Here is a 10,123-nt window from a genome sequence, read left to right on the forward strand (position 1 = left end):
TACCAAGCCCTGCAATACCTCTCACATCATTACCAAGCCCTGCAATACCTCTCATATCATTACCAAGCCCTGCAATACCTCTCACATCATTACCAAGCCCTGCAATACCTCTCATATCATTACCAAGCCCTGCAATACCTCTCACATCATTACCAAGCCCTGCAATACCTCTCACATCATTACCAAGCCCTGCAATACCTCTCACATCATTACCAAGCCCTGCAATACCTCTCACATCATTACCAAGCCCTGCAATACCTCTCACATCATTACCAAGCCCTGCAATACCTCTCACATCATTACCAAGCCCTGCAATACCTCTCATATCATTACCAAGCCCTGCAATACCTCTCACATCATTACCAAGCCCTGCAATACCTCTCACATCATTACCAAGCCCTGCAATACCTCTCATATCATTACCAAGCCCTGCAATACCTCTCATATCATTACCAAGCCCTGCAATACGTCTCATATCATTACCAAGCCCTGCAATACCTCTCATATCATTACCAAGCCCTGCAATACCTCTCACATCATTACCAAGCCCTGCAATACCTCTCACATCATTACCAAGCCCTGCAATACCTCTCACATCATTACCAAGCCCTGCAATATCTCTCATATCATTACCAAGCCCTGCAATACCTCTCACATCATTACCAAGCCCTGCAATACCTCTCATATCATTACCAAGCCCTGCAATACCTCTCATATCATTACCAAGCCCTGCAATACCTCTCACATCATTACCAAGCCCTGCAATACCTCTCACATCATTACCAAGCCCTGCAATACCTCTCACATCATTACCAAGCCCTGCAATACCTCTCACATCATTACCAAGCCCTGCAATACCTCTCACATCATTACCAAGCCCTGCAATACCTCTCACATCATTACCAAGCCCTGCAATACCTCTCACATCATTACCAAGCCCTGCAATACCTCTCACATCATTACCAAGCCCTGCAATACCTCTCACATCATTACCAAGCCCTGCAATACCTCTCACATCATTACCAAGCCCTGCAATACCTCTCACATCATTACCAAGCCCTGCAATACCTCTCACATCATTACCAAGCCCTGCAATACCTCTCACATCATTACCAAGCCCTGCAATACCTCTCACATCATTACCAAGCCCTGCAATGCCTCTCACATCATTACCAAGCCCTGCAATACCTCTCACATCATTACCAAGCCCTGCAATACCTCTCACATCATTACCAAGCCCTGCAATACCTCTCACATCATTACCAAGCCCTGCAATACCTCTCACATCATTACCAAGCCCTGCAATACCTCTCACATCATTACCAAGCCCTGCAATACCTCTCACATCATTACCAAGCCCTGCAATACCTCTCACATCATTACCAAGCCCTGCAATACCTCTCACATCATTACCAAGCCCTGCAATACCTCTCACATCATTACCAAGCCCTGCAATACCTCTCACATCATTACCAAGCCCTGCAATACCTCTCACATCATTACCAAGCCCTGCAATACCTCTCACATCATTACCAAGCCCTGCAATACCTCTCACATCATTACCAAGCCCTGCAATACCTCTCACATCATTACCAAGCCCTGCAATACCTCTCACATCATTACCAAGCCCTGCAATACCTCTCACATCATTACCAAGCCCTGCAATACCTCTCACATCATTACCAAGCCCTGCAATACCTCTCACATCATTACCAAGCCCTGCAATACCTCTCACATCATTACCAAGCCCTGCAATACCTCTCACATCATTACCAAGCCCTGCAATGCCTCTCACATCATTACCAAGCCCTGCAATACCTCTCACATCATTACCAAGCCCTGCAATGCCTCTCACATCATTACCAAGCCCTGCAATACCTCTCACATCATTACCAAGCCCTGCAATACCTCTCACATCATTACCAAGCCCTGCAATACCTCTCATATCATTACCAAGCCCTGCAATACCTCTCATATCATTACCAAGCCCTGCAATACCTCTCACATCATTACCAAGCCCTGCAATACCTCTCACATCATTACCAAGCCCTGCAATACCTCTCACATCATTACCAAGCCCTGCAATACCTCTCATATCATTACCAAGCCCTGCAATACCTCTCACATCATTACCAAGCCCTGCAATACCTCTCACATCATTACCAAGCCCTGCAATACCTCTCATATCATTACCAAGCCCTGCAATACCTCTCACATCATTACCAAGCCCTGCAATACCTCTCACATCATTACCAAGCCCTGCAATGCCTCTCACATCATTACCAAGCCCTGCAATGCCTCTCATATCATTACCAAGCCCTGCAATACCTCTCATATCATTACCAAGCCCTGCAATACCTCTCATATCATTACCAAGCCCTGCAATACCTCTCATATCATTACCAAGCCCTGCAATACCTCTCACATCATTACCAAGCCCTGCAATACCTCTCATATCATTACCAAGCCCTGCAATACCTCTCACATCATTACCAAGCCCTGCAATACCTCTCATATCATTACCAAGCCCTGCAATACCTCTCATATCATTACCAAGCCCTGCAATACCTCTCACATCATTACCAAGCCCTGCAATACCTCTCATATCATTACCAAGCCCTGCAATACCTCTCACATCATTACCAAGCCCTGCAATACCTCTCATATCATTACCAAGCCCTGCAATACCTCTCATATCATTACCAAGCCCTGCAATACCTCTCACATCATTACCAAGCCCTGCAATACCTCTCATATCATTACCAAGCCCTGCAATACCTCTCATATCATTACCAAGCCCTGCAATACCTCTCACATCATTACCAAGCCCTGCAATACCTCTCACATCATTACCAAGCCCTGCAATACCTCTCACATCATTACCAAGCCCTGCAATACCTCTCACATCATTACCAAGCCCTGCAATACCTCTCACATCATTACCAAGCCCTGCAATACCTCTCACATCATTACCAAGCCCTGCAATACCTCTCATATCATTACCAAGCCCTGCAATACCTCTCACATCATTACCAAGCCCTGCAATACCTCTCACATCATTACCAAGCCCTGCAATACCTCTCACATCATTACCAAGCCCTGCAATACCTCTCATATCATTACCAAGCCCTGCAATACCTCTCACATCATTACCAAGCCCTGCAATACCTCTCATATCATTACCAAGCCCTGCAATACCTCTCATATCATTACCAAGCCCTGCAATACCTCTCACATCATTACCAAGCCCTGCAATACCTCTCACATCATTACCAAGCCCTGCAATACCTCTCATATCATTACCAAGCCCTGCAATACCTCTCATATCATTACCAAGCCCTGCAATACCTCTCACATCATTACCAAGCCCTGCAATACCTCTCACATCATTACCAAGCCCTGCAATACCAAGAGCTGAGTAAAGAAAAGAGTCCCCTCATCCAGCTGGTCCTGGGGCTGAGTTCACAAACCTGTTCTACTAAAACACTGAAGTCTCAGGACCCTCATCCAGCTGGTCCTGGGTTCACAAACCTGTTCTACTAACACACTGAAGTCTCAGAACCAGAACATCCAATCAATCAGAATAAACCAAATTACAACACAGTCAAAACAAAACTACATTGCTTATTGGGAAACACAAGCACAAACACAAAGCACAATGCAGTGCTATCTGGCCCTAAATCGACAGAACACCGTGGCTAAATATTTGACCATGGTTACTGATCAAAACCGTAGGAAAACCTTGACAAAGTACAGGCTCAGTGAGCACAGCCTTGCCATTGAGAGGAAAGGCTGTGCAACCACTGCACAACAGCAGAACCAGAGACAGAGCTGCATTTCCTGACAAAATGTCAAAAATATAAAACAATTAGAGTGTCATTTTCCCAAATTTGAAACCCTTATTCAAGGTTTCAAAGACCTCTCTGATGAGGATAGGCTACCCGTCCTGTTGGGGGAGGACAGAGAGCTGTGGGTTGGCAGCGCACTACATTGCTGCCTGCCATAAGATGAGGGACAGTGTCTGACAGACCAATCAACCTGCACATGTCCTCTACTGTATGCTTATTGTTATTGTTGAATGTATGCTTATTTTGACCCTTGGTTATTGTTGTTACTGTTGTGCCGTTGAGAATTTTGATTCTCATTTGATTTTTTAATATATTTTATATTGTAAATATCCAAAATAAGCTTTGGGAATATGTACATTGTTACGTCATGCCAATAAAGCGAATTGAATTGAGAGAGACACAGAGAGAGAAAGAGAGAGAGACACAGAGAGAGAAAGAGAGAGAGACACAGAGAGACACAGAGAGAGAGAGAGAGAGAGAGAGACCTTTACCAGACACAGGGTCCTGAGACAGAGAGAGAGTCATTGAGTAGGGATTGTGTTGCTGTTAGTCTGAGATACCGCTGCCCACCAAGGGACACACCACATGACCACTTTAACCTCCCACCAGCGCACACACACAGCATGACTAACACACACTTAACATAAGGAAAGAGAATAGGTACACACACAGCATGACTAACACACACTTAACATAAGGAAAGAGAATAGGTACACACACACACACACACACAGTGGGCCATGGTTGTGGAGGTGCAGAGCGGTCCTCTGTGAGGGGGTTCGCGGTCCTCTGTGAGGGGGTTCGCGGTCCTCTGTGAGGGGGTTCGCGGTCCTCTGTGAGGAGGTGAGCGGTCCTCTGTGAGGAGGTGAGCGGTCCTCTGTGAGGAGGTTAGCGGTCCTCTGTGAGGGGGTGAGCGGTCCTCTGTGAGGGGGTGAGCGGTCCTCTGTGAGGAGGTTAGCGGTCCTCTAGCCCATAGAGGTTAACAAGACACATCTAAACAGGTGTTTCCAGGTAAGACATTACATGGCACAGGTTCTCTACTGCTCCTCAAGCAAGGAGTCCGATGACATCACAGGTTCTCTACTGCTCCTCAAGCAAGGAGTCCGATGACATCACAGGTTCTCTACTGCTCCTCAAGCAAGGAGTCCGATGACATCACAGGTTCTCTACTGCTCCTCAAGCAAGGAGTCCGATGACATCACAGGTTCTCTACTGCTCCTCAAGCAAGGAGTCCGATGACATCACAGGTTCTCTACTGCTCCTCAAGCAAGGAGTCCGATGACATCACAGGTTCTCTACTGCTCCTCAAGCAAGGAGACCGATGACATCACAGGTTCCCTACTGCTCCTCAAGCAAGGAGACCGATGACATCACAGGTTCTCTACTGCTCCACAAGCAAGGAGACCGATGACATCACAGGTTCTCTACTGCTCCTCAAGCAAGGAGACCAATGACATCACAGGTTCTCTACTGCTCCTCAAGCAAGGAGACCGATGACATCACAGGTTCTCTACTGCTCCTCAAGCAAGGTGACCGATGACATCACAGGTTCTCTACTGCTCCTCAAGCAAGGTGACCGATGACATCACAGGTTCCCTACTGCTCCTCAATCAAGGACACCGATGACATCACAGGTTCTCTACTGCTCCTCAATCAAGGACACCGATGACATCACAGGTTCTCTACTGCTCCTCAAGCACGGAGACCGATGACATCACAGGTTCTCTACTGCTCCTCAAGCACGGAGACCGATGACATCACAGGTTCTCTACTGCTCCTCAAGCACGGAGACCGATGACATCACAAGTTCTCTACTGCTCCTCAAGCACGGAGACCGATGACATCACAAGTTCTCTACTGCTCCTCAAGCACGGAGACCAATGACATCACAGGTTCTCTACTGCTCCTCAAGCAAGGAGTCCGATGACATCACAGGTTCTCTACTGCTCCTCAAGCAAGGAGTCCGATGACATCACAGGTTCTCTACTGCTCCTCAAGCAAGGAGTCCGATGACATCACAGGTTCTCTACTGCTCCTCAAGCAAGGAGTCCGATGACATCACAGATTCTCTACTGCTCCTCAAGCAAGGAGTCCGATGACATCACAGGTTCTCTACTGCTCCTCAAGCAAGGAGTCCGATGACATCACAGGTTCTCTACTGCTCCTCAAGCAAGGAGTCCGATGACATCACAGGTTCTCTACTGCTCCTCAAGCAAGGAGACCGATGACATCACAGGTTCTCTACTGCTCCTCAAGCAAGGAGACCGATGACATCACAGGTTCTCTACTGCTCCTCAAGCAAGGAGACCGATGACATCACAGGTTCTCTACTGCTCCTCAAGCAAGGAGTCCGATGACATCACAGGTTCTCTACTGCTCCTCAAGCAAGGAGTCCGATGACATCACAGGTTCTCTACTGCTCCTCAAGCAAGGAGTCCGATGACATCACAGGTTCTCTACTGCTCCTCAAGCAAGGAGTCCGATGACATCACAGGTTCTCTACTGCTCCTCAAGCAAGGAGACCGATGACATCACAGGTTCTCTACTGCTCCTCAAGCAAGGAGACCGATGACATCACAGGTTCTCTACTGCTCCTCAAGCAAGGAGACCGATGACATCACAGGTTCTCTACTGCTCCTCAAGCAAGGTGACCGATGACATCACAGGTTCCCTACTGCTCCTCAATCAAGGAGACCGATGACATCACTGGTTCCCTACTGCTCCTCAATCAAGGACACCGATGACATCACAGGTTCTCTACTGCTCCTCAAGCACGGAGACCGATGACATCACAGGTTCTCTACTGCTCCTCAAGCAAGGAGACCGATGACATCACAGGTTCTCTACTGCTCCTCAAGCAAGGTGACCGATGACATCACAGATTCCCTACTGCTCCTCAATCAAGGAGACCGATGACATCACTGGTTCCCTACTGCTCCTCAATCAAGGACACCGATGACATCACAGGTTCTCTACTGCTCCTCAAGCACGGAGACCGATGACATCACAGGTTCTCTACTGCTCCTCAAGCACGGAGACTGATGACATCACAGGTTCTCTACTGCTCCTCAAGCACGGAGACTGATGACATCACAAGTTCTCTACTGCTCCTCAAGCACGGAGACTGATGACATCACAAGTTCTCTACTGCTCCTCAAGCACGGAGACCAATGACATCACAGGTTCTCTACTGCTCCTCAAGCAAGGAGACCGATGATGTCACAGGTTCTCTACTGCTCCTCAAGCACGGAGACTGATGACATCACAGGTTCTCTACTGCTCCTCAAGCACGGAGACTGATGACATCACAAGTTCTCTACTGCTCCTCAAGCACGGAGACTGATGACATCACAGGTTCTCTACTGCTCCTCAAGCAAGGAGACCGATGATGTCACAGGTTCTCTACTGCTCCTCAAGCACGGAGACTGATGACATCACAGGTTCTCTACTGCTCCTCAAGCACGGAGACTGATGACATCACAAGTTCTCTACTGCTCCTCAAGCACGGAGACCAATGACATCACAGGTTCTCTACTGCTCCTCAAGCAAGGAGACCGATGATGTCACAGGTTCTCTACTGCTCCTCAAGCAAGGAGACCAATGACATCACAGGTTCTCTACTGCTCCTCAAGCAAGGAGACCGATGATGTCACAGATTCCTATCAGACTCATTGAAGTTTACAGTTGTCAAAAAAAACACAATTTTGCTCAAAACATATGTTTTTACGGTTTAGTGTGTACACTTTACTGTATTTATACTTGGGATGTTGCTATTCAACAGGACAAGTTAAAACATCGCTGGTGGACATATTTAACTTGAATGTCGACAAAATATATGTGTACTTTCAAAAAAATATGTGATGTATTTTTTGTTGCATATTACCCACCATCCTTTTGTGCAGCTGAAGTTTTGATTTATAATATGATGCTCTTCATATTAAGCTCATTTAAATGTTATGATGTTCATTATATTAAGCTTATTTAAATGTTATGATGTTCATTATATTAAGCTTATTTAAATGTTATGATGTTCATTATATTAAGCTTATTTAAATGTTATGATGTTCATTTTCACACTGAATAATGTTTTATTTTATGTTAATTTATCACTGTAATGTGAACTAAAGTACAAAAAGCCAGTTATCAAAGACGTTGCATGTAAAGCATAAAGCCACTGAGAATATCAGTAGCATCAGACTGCCGGTAGGAAGTCATCCCAGTGGGAGGCCGTTCCTTCTCTTGAGAATATCAGTAGCATCAGACTGCCGGTAGGAAGTCATCCCAGTGGGAGGCCGTTCCTTCTCTTGAGAATATCAGTAGCATCAGACTGCCGGTAGGAAGTCATCCCAGTGGGAGGCCGTTCCTTCTCTTGAGAATATCAGTAGCATCAGACTGCCGGTAGGAAGTCATCCCAGTGGGAGGCCGTTCCTTCTCTTGAGAATATCAGTAGCATCAGACTGCCGGTAGGAAGTCATCCCAGTGGGAGGCCGTTCCTTCTCTTGAGAATATCAGTAGCATCAGACTGCCGGTAGGAAGTCATCCCAGTGGGAGGCCGTTCCTTCTCTTGAGAATATCAGTAGCATCAGACTGCCGGTAGGAAGTCATCCCAGTGGGAGGCCGTTCCTTCTCTTGAGAATATCAGTAGCATCAGACTGCCGGTAGGAAGTCATCCCAGTGGGAGGCCGTTCCTTCTCTTGAGAATATCAGTAGCATCAGACTGCCGGTAGGAAGTCATCCCAGTGGGAGGCCGTTCCTTCTCTTGAGAATATCAGTAGCATCAGACTGCCGGTAGGAAGTCATCCCAGTGGGAGGCCGTTCCTTCTCTTGAGAATATCAGTAGCATCAGACTGCCGGTAGGAAGTCATCCCAGTGGGAGGCCGTTCCTTCTCTTGAGAATATCAGTAGCATCAGACTGCCGGTAGGAAGTCATCCCAGTGGGAGGCCGTTCCTTCTCTTGAGAATATCAGTAGCATCAGACTGCCGGTAGGAAGTCATCCCAGTGGGAGGCCGTTCCTTCTCTTGAGAATATCAGTAGCATCAGACTGCCGGTAGGAAGTCATCCCAGTGGGAGGCCGTTCCTTCTCTTGAGAATATCAGTGGCATCAGACTGCCGGTAGGAAGTCATCCCAGTGGGAGGCCGTTCCTTCTCTTGAGAATATCAGTAGCATCAGACTGCCGGTAGGAAGTCATCCCAGTGGGAGGCCGTTCCTTCTCTTGAGAATATCAGTAGCATCAGACTGCCGGTAGGAAGTCATCCCAGTGGGAGGCCGTTCCTTCTCTTGAGAATATCAGTGGCATCAGACTGCCGGTAGGAAGTCATCCCAGTGGGAGGCCGTTCCTTCTCTTGAGAATATCAGTGGCATCAGACTGCCGGTAGGAAGTCATCCCAGTGGGAGGCCGTTCCTTCTCTTGAGAATATCAGTGGCATCAGACTGCCGGTAGGAAGTCATCCCAGTGGGAGGCCGTTCCTTCTCTTGAGAATATCAGTGGCATCAGACTGCCGGTAGGAAGTCATCCCAGTGGGAGGCCGTTCCTTCTCTTGAGAATATCAGTGGCATCAGACTGCCGGTAGGAAGTCATCCCAGTGGGAGGCCGTTCCTTCTCTTGAGAATATCAGTGGCATCAGACTGCCGGTAGGAAGTCATCCCAGTGGGAGGCCGTTCCTTCTCTTGAGAATATCAGTAGCATCAGACTGCCGGTAGGAAGTCATCCCAGTGGGAGGCCGTTCCTTCTCTTGAGAATATCAGTAGCATCAGACTGCCGGTAGGAAGTCATCCCAGTGGGAGGCCGTTCCTTCTCTTGAGAATATCAGTAGCATCAGACTGCCGGTAGGAAGTCATCCCAGTGGGAGGCCGTTCCTTCTCTTGAGAATATCAGTAGCATCAGACTGCCGGTAGGAAGTCATCCCAGTGGGAGGCCGTTCCTTCTCTTGAGAATATCAGTAGCATCAGACTGCCGGTAGGAAGTCATCCCAGTGGGAGGCCGTTCCTTCTCTTGAGAATATCAGTAGCATCAGACTGCCGGTAGGAAGTCATCCCAGTGGGAGGCCGTTCCTTCTCTTGAGAATATCAGTAGCATCAGACTGCCGGTAGGAAGTCATCCCAGTGGGAGGCCGTTCCTTCTCTTGAGAATATCAGTAGCATCAGACTGCCGGTAGGAAGTCATCCCAGTGGGAGGCCGTTCCTTCTCTTGAGAATATCAGTAGCATCAGACTGCCGGTAGGAAGTCATCCCAGTGGGAGGCCGTTCCTTCTCTTGAGAATATCAGTAGCATCA

The 10,123-nt window shown here is 47.7% G+C and overlaps 1 protein-coding gene across 11 annotated transcripts in view; it reads right to left on the reverse strand.

Annotated features, from left to right (window-relative positions):
- Window positions 1–10,123, reverse strand: part of LOC106575830 (vacuolar protein sorting-associated protein 8 homolog) — a 182,517-nt gene that overhangs the window by 77,418 nt on the left and 94,976 nt on the right. The gene's annotated exons all lie outside the window — the stretch shown is intronic.

The sequence above is a fragment of the Salmo salar genome, chromosome ssa17 (genome assembly GCF_905237065.1).
Source record: "Salmo salar chromosome ssa17, Ssal_v3.1, whole genome shotgun sequence".
Taxonomy (NCBI): Eukaryota; Metazoa; Chordata; class Actinopteri; order Salmoniformes; family Salmonidae; genus Salmo; species Salmo salar.